The following is a 7,368-nucleotide window of genomic DNA, read 5'->3' as shown; positions in this document are numbered from 1 at the left end:
CTGAATTTTAAGGGCACAACGTGCCTTTAAAAATGAAAGGCACAATGTACCTCTGATTTCAGAGGCACATTTGGATCGTTTGTGCCTCTGAATTTTAAGGGCACAACGTACCTTTAAAAATGAAAGGCACAATGAACCTCTGATTTCAGAGGCAAAATCAGATGTACCTCTTAGCTTGAAAGGTACATTGTACCTTAGATTTTGCTTTTATGAACCACTCATTGAAATAAGCATTTAGTGGTGCCAAAACCTGTTATTTACCAGATTTGAACACATTTTTTTTTTTTTTTACCCATTTGTAATTTGCTTGCACTTCATATAAAAAGGGGTTTACACTATTACCAATATATTAATTATAATAATTCTTAATGAAAAATATTTCTGAATTCTTTGAATATTGGCCACTTGAGGTGATCATCTCAAGGGATTCCATCTAAGGCTTTTTCATAGGCAATTATAAAATATGTAAATTTACACAATTTCTTTAATTATGTAGCGTTTAATGATACTTCCAACAATTACAATGATGTTTTTCTAATCAGATATAGGTATAAAAAAATAATATTTATTTCTGTTTATTCCAAGTCAATAATTCATGGATTTTTTTTCCAAAAAGTATCCTCAAAATGGAAATTTCTTATAAATTTAGATATTTTTTAAATATTTAGAGATTTAATAAAAAAGCTTTATAAGAATCAAAATTAAACACTAAATATCATGAAATCTAATATCTTTTATTTTCACACATAAAGAACAATATTACATAATTTAGTAACAGTTGCACACAAATATGGAAAAACATAGAACTTTCACAATATTTTAAAATTATAGATGTAGATTTTGAACAATTTTTATGTTTTATAACAACAAATATGTTTAATCAAATGACTTTACAAGTGTAAAATCAAAGATTTCTTTCTATTGAAATGAATTTTTTTTTTTAAAGCCGGATTTTGGCGAAGCATATTAACCCATTAGGTGCCATCATTCCCATTTTGGGAACATTAGCTTTCAATTTTTTTAGAACTAACTGTACTTAATATTATTTAATTGACAATTTTTTTTTTGAAAGCTTGTTTCAGAATTTTTATTTTTTATAGTATTTTAAAAATCGTGAAATTCCGCATTTTTATCCCCAATCATTAAACATGCATTTGTTTTATAAATATTATTAAAATAAAAATTATTTTAACTTAAACTTGATTACAACAATCTAATGTACAAAATAAAACTAATCCATAGAGAAAATGTACAATGACTAGTTTACAATTGAAGAAAAAAGACCTTGTTCCCTTTTGGGGGAAAGTATTGGCGAAAGCTGTTTTCAAACGAAAAACAAGATGCAGATTATTTTAGCAGAAAAAATATTTTTTCATGACAATAATACATGCACTAATTTAATAACGCAGAACATAGCGTCGATTCAGGTTTATCTTTATATTACTACACTAATCTAATAAGTTGCCAAAAATAAACCTCAATCTATGTTTATTTCCTCCCAGGGTTGGGTTTTTGACGTCAAAAAGTGGTTTTTGACATGACAAGGGTATAATACTGGTTTAAACCGTCAAAAATGTAAGAAACTGAAGTTTGCCAAGAAAATATATAAACTTCAAAACTACCAACAGTTGCCATGCATTATATTGAAATTTAATTATACTATAGGTAATCAGCAGGTTTTAAAATATTTTTTAATTAAAATTAAGGTAAAATAACAGATTTAAAATCTCAGAAATTTATATTCAAATGCATGTGCACAAAAATTGTTGAAATATTTATATTTAAAAAAAAAAAATTTTTTTTTGATACTTAAGAAAATTAAAAGTTTATTACTATGCATTTTTGACATATAAACTTATAACTAATATTTATAAGGAACTTACAAGTTATGTTATATAAATACAAACTTGATACAAGTGTATAAAAATTTTTTTTTAATGTTTTACCAAATATCTTTATTATCCAGTATGTTAATTTGAATTTAAAAGTAGTTATATTTATGAATAATGATAAATATAATTCATATTGTTTATTATATTTATTTATAATTATTGCACTTATCATTTTAAAACAATTTTTATCTCTTAATTTTTTTCTCTCCACTTGTATTAAGAACACAAATAATGCATATCTTGAAAGCAAGAAGTAATTATTCAACAGCTGAATATTTAGATATTCAACAAAACTATATCGTATTCAGCAAAATGAAATTCACAAGTATAAACTAAATTTTCAGCATAGTAAATGAATAGGCTGAATATACTGTAAATCGACACTAACTACTCTGTGTATTTAACAGAAAGCACTTAAATTTGTATTGTCTTATGTTAAAAAGATTATTAAGAAGATTTAAAAGAATATTAAAAAGATTTTTCTTTAAAAGAAGAGGTCTAATGTACAAAACTGCTAATGTTTATCTTTAAAAATGTCTAATTTTTAGTATAATCTATACTATACACTAAATTTGGTTATAAATAAATTTCTTAATAATATCACTGCAAATTTTCAATAACACATGAAAATGAATACATAATATTACAAAAGATGTAAGTTTTCAAAAGTACAAGATTTTGGTTACTATTCAAAATATAAGTGTTTCTTCAAAATTTTAAATTATTTTTTCTAGAACATTTAGAAACACTATCATTTATAAAAAATATATAAATTTTATGTATTAATTAAATTTCACATATGAATATAGGTTTTTGACATTTTCGACAGTGAGGTTTTTGACGTGACGGTTTAAACTGTCAATAACTGTCACATGTCAAAAACCTGCCAACCCTGTTTCCTCCCCTCAAACACGATAAAACATCTGCATTTTGCAATCTCTCCTCCATTCATTGCACGTTTACTCCTCCCCAACAGCAAAATTACTCTAAATTTCTATTTGCATTTTTATAAAATAATTAATTTATAATAAATTTGTATTATGTTTAAAAGTTTCCTACAGAAAAAATCTATCATAAAAAATTTCTAACATTTTCCTTTGGCTAAGAATTTTAAAATCTGGCAAATAATTTGAAATACTTAGTATAGGCTATGTATATATATATATAGTAATATCATAATTAAAGGTCAATAAAGAAAAAGTGCAGGTAAAAAAAGAAAACACAACACCGGATGCAAAATTATAATGGTAAACATACTTAATACAATGAGTAATTTAACCAGTGAGAATAGCCTAAACCAAATTTACAAAAATTATAGTTTAAAATAAAACAAAATTAAAAAAAATTAGCACTATAATGAGAAAATAAAATATCATAGTAAAAGGTGATAACATATAGATAAATTTGCTTTACAGAGCGGAACAACTGTAAGTCAATTTTACTTGGAGATAGTAAGATTCGTTTAATGCAGACTCTTATAAAAAAAAGTCCACATGTTTCGCAGAGAACTTTTATTAAAACATTTTCCAAATTTTGAAAAAAATCAAATGACACACATTTTTCTTTCTTTTAGTTTTCACTAGTTATTAATACAGAATCACAATAATTCGGAGAAATAGCAACGGACATTTAAAGGTTGTATCCGGAAGAAAAAATGCTCAAGTTAAACACTTTGCCGGGGGAGGTACATGGGCAAAGCATTTGCAGAGGAGGCCTGATCAAATCCTTCCCACAGCATCCACATTATTTATAGTTTAGCATTGACCACAGTGCTGATGTGAAATATCCTCAGAGGTAGTTGGATCATGGGTTTGAGTCCCCTGGACGCCAGACTAACTGTAGCAGGCTTAGTGGTTTTCCTCTCCATGTAAGTGTTTTATCATGCACTCAGCTCGGCTAGAACATTTAAAACAGGACTTATCAATGTAAGAGTATTTTATTTGAATAAGTAGTTAAAAGTTTCTATCACAATGTACACAAATAGATTCATGAAGATTTTATTACATTAAGAATAGGTTTAGCTAAAATAATTTTTATATATAATATTATTGAACTAATTTAACACGTTGAATGCCATAGGGGTCACCGGTGACTGGCGTTGAGTTTTTTCGTAGCGTCACTGGGGTCACCGATGAACGGCGAAACCTAGAAGATTATTCGAAACACATAATACGAACAAATTTTTAATGCTCTAATTTTTTTTTATATCATTATTATTACTAAAATGGTTTATATACTGAAAAAATCATTTTGGCCAGACGGGCAAGCCATGTAAAATTAGTGTGGCATTCAACATGTTAAAGGAAAAAAAAGTGTAAATCTATCTAAGCTTAAATACATAAGAAAGTGCAAGGATTGTTTTTAACACAAAACAAAATTGGAGTCAACAAAGAAAATTCAAATGTAAATCGAAAAGTAATTATTTATAAAAATAATTATTATTTATAAAAATATTTAATATTTAAAAAATTTTTTTTGCATTTACTGGAACACAGTCAAGACAGAAAGTAACAGCAAAAAAAAACTATTAATCATTTATTTATACTAATAATATAAATTTAGATTACACAAACATTAAATTGCCTTTCAGAGAGCAAAAAAAAAATAATAAATTTCACTGTATCAAGTTTATACACATATCAATCCTTACAATCAATATATTTTCTTTCGAAATATTGTTATCAAAATTGCTTCGCTTCATATTTTTTTTACTACAGTTCAGGAAAAGCATTAGTTATAGATTAATAAAAGTTTTTTGATAATGTTATTCTAAGTAACACAGGTAAGGTAGCAATAACAATAAAAAAAATAAAAGTTTCTTAAAAATTATTATCACTGATGCTGAATTAGAAAGTTTTATTAGGTAGCTTTTCGTAGCAAGAAAACATGGAGTATAAAGTGTTGAGCATTGAATATGAAGTACCAAATATTTTTTTAATAAATTATTTAGTATATATCGATAAAGCATTAAGAATTTATCTTGGAAAATGCCAGTGACACAACAGCGATTCTGCATATCTAATCCATTTGTGATCCAATGAATGTTATGCAAATAATTTTTTTATTTTTTATATATAGTTATTGATATCAAAATTATGTAAATTAAACTGCTCTAGTTAATAATACTTTAATATTTTTTAAAAAGTTCAAGCTGTTAAGTACTTGGCATTATATTATTTTAAACAAAGAGCAAGGTACTCATCACCGCCCATCACTCAACCATGACCAAAAATCCTATTTCTAGGGCTTTACTTTTTAACGGCCATGGTTAAAATGCCATGTAATTTTGATACTGGTCAGATAAAGTGGACTCCGCTTGAGCTAGCTCGTTTGAATCTTCTGCATGATAACCAATGAGAGAACTTTCAGTTGTGGCAGAATTTATATGCAAAGTATACACGCCAGTTGTTTTATACATTGCCAGGATCTAACTCATTACCCTAGTTCTCTAATAAGCAGTGTGAAAGATAATTTAACCAGCTGTGCCACAAGAGCACCCTGGAGCAAGCTATTAATCCTTTTTAAAAATCAAATAAATTGAATTTCAATTTGAAATGTTAAAATTTTTAAAAGGAGTTTCACAGTCGTAAATAATTATATATCCCATGTTATCTATTTTGAGTCATAAATTCAAAACTAAAATTTGAAATTACACACTGAAAGCTGTGATGTTAGAATAAAACATTTTTAAACATTACTTTTTCTAAAAAAATAATAACTAATTAAAAACTTATAAATCATTAGAAGATTGCCTTTTTCTCCCATGCTTACACCATATTTAAAATATAAATAAAGCATAATCTTATTTTTTTCTTCAGGTTTATATCAACTGTAAGTTTAATAACAGTTTGAAATAATTATAATTAGATATCAATGTCAATTGTTTTCTAAAATAGCTAATGATTGAAAGTATACTTTTCATAATTATAATAAAAATTCGAAAACATTCTTCGTTGTTTTTTAAATTATTCAATCATTCTGTGAGAGAATTTCTGTGATAGCTCTCGAATGTAAACTAAGATAAACAAAAAAGCAAATTGGTATTTCAAATAATGATTTCTTATTCATAGCAATCGCCACATTGAAAACCTCATACAAAATTATAATCAAACACTACAGAACAAATATAGGGCACTTTAAAAACATTCCTCTTAATATTATAATAATAAAACATAAATAATACAACTACAACAGAAATGTAAACATAACTAGGGTTAGCTCTCTCGCTTAAACATTTTTATAAGATTTGTAGCATTAATAATTCACTAATAAAAATTGAAATGTATTAATAAAAAAGATGCCGTCGTTACTTAGGAATTAATATAAAAATAAGATATAAGTATTAAACTTACCAAATTCAAGCATTTTTATAACATCAATAGAACACATTTGCAGAAAACTTCTTCCATCGGTAGCGTGGATGCGAGGGGACAGAAAACGTATTTCGTCATAAAATTTTTCACTGATGTGCGCATGCGCTTGTTCTCCGTTACATGATCGTACCGAAGAAAAAGAAATGAAGCGAATTTCAGAGGCACGAAAGTCTTTTCGTACCGCGCATTGACTGGCGTTTGCTTTGGTGCCTGCAATTCATTGTGGTGCCTCTCATTTTTAAAGGCACATTAGTTATGTGCCTCTTACGCAAGAAAATACACGGTACATTTAGCCTGTGCCTCTGAAATCAGAGGTACAGTTTTTAGAGTGTATCATTACGATGACTGCATTTTCGTGAACTAGTTTCCCAGAAACTGTTCTAGAGTACTAGTAGGGTTAGTTATTAATGTCTTTTCGGAATAAATTTTAATCCGTGAGGAATCCGACGTAACGTTATTTTATTAACCAGTGTGAAGTTTATAATATATTAATCCAATTTGGTCCCGCAGTGGACTGATCGTTAAGACACGGTTCCCAGCAGATCACCGAAGTCAAGCATCACTGGCTGCGGTCAGTGTGCGGGTGGGTAACCACTTGGATCAGTCTGCGTAGGGACCGAGGGTGTGCGGTATGGGTCCTCGTTAAACTGTGCTACCGTAAAGTGCTCGACTTCGCGCGCAGGTCGTCGGGCTACCGAAGCAGGGATGCCATCCCCTCAGCAGAGGATCAAAATTGTGATGGCATGTCTTCGGATCATCCTCCGGGATGTTTCCCACACCGTCGCCCATAGCCCATTGTGCAGCTCTAGTGCGACGTAAATCAACAACAGCAATTAATCCAATTTGTCTTTAAGAGATTAAAGCGAACTATATTAAAACTACCTAAAGTTGTCGGCTTTTCTAATAGGTATAGATTAAACAACAAATTTAGGGCTGACATCTTAAGATAGCCAAAGGGACAGACCAATCGTTTCATAGATCCTATTATTCAGCCTGGATGAGGTGGGACATATCAAAGTCCCCTTTGGACAATCATTAACCAAATCTTCATCCCTCTGAGTTGAAAATCTTGGGGTCGAGATTTTAAACTTAATGCAAATAAA

At 28.6% G+C, this 7,368-nt stretch overlaps 1 long non-coding RNA gene across 1 annotated transcript; it reads right to left on the bottom strand.

Moving 5' to 3' along the window:
- Window positions 1-715: 715 nt before the first annotated feature.
- Window positions 716-6,468, bottom strand: LOC147816054 (uncharacterized). The gene is made up of 2 exons (XR_015431625.1): window positions 6,245-6,468; window positions 716-3,788 (listed from the first exon to the last, which is right to left on the bottom strand). It is a non-coding gene; the product is annotated as an uncharacterized LOC147816054 (long non-coding RNA).
- Between the last annotated feature and the right edge of the window lie 900 nt (window positions 6,469-7,368).

The sequence above is a fragment of the Parasteatoda tepidariorum genome, chromosome 2, assembly GCF_982258835.1.
Source record: "Parasteatoda tepidariorum strain Cologne lab strain chromosome 2, Ptep-v5.0, whole genome shotgun sequence".
Taxonomy (NCBI): domain Eukaryota; kingdom Metazoa; phylum Arthropoda; class Arachnida; order Araneae; family Theridiidae; genus Parasteatoda; species Parasteatoda tepidariorum.
The sequence above is the reverse complement of the archived record's forward strand: the minus strand, read 5'-3'. Positions and strand labels throughout refer to the sequence as shown.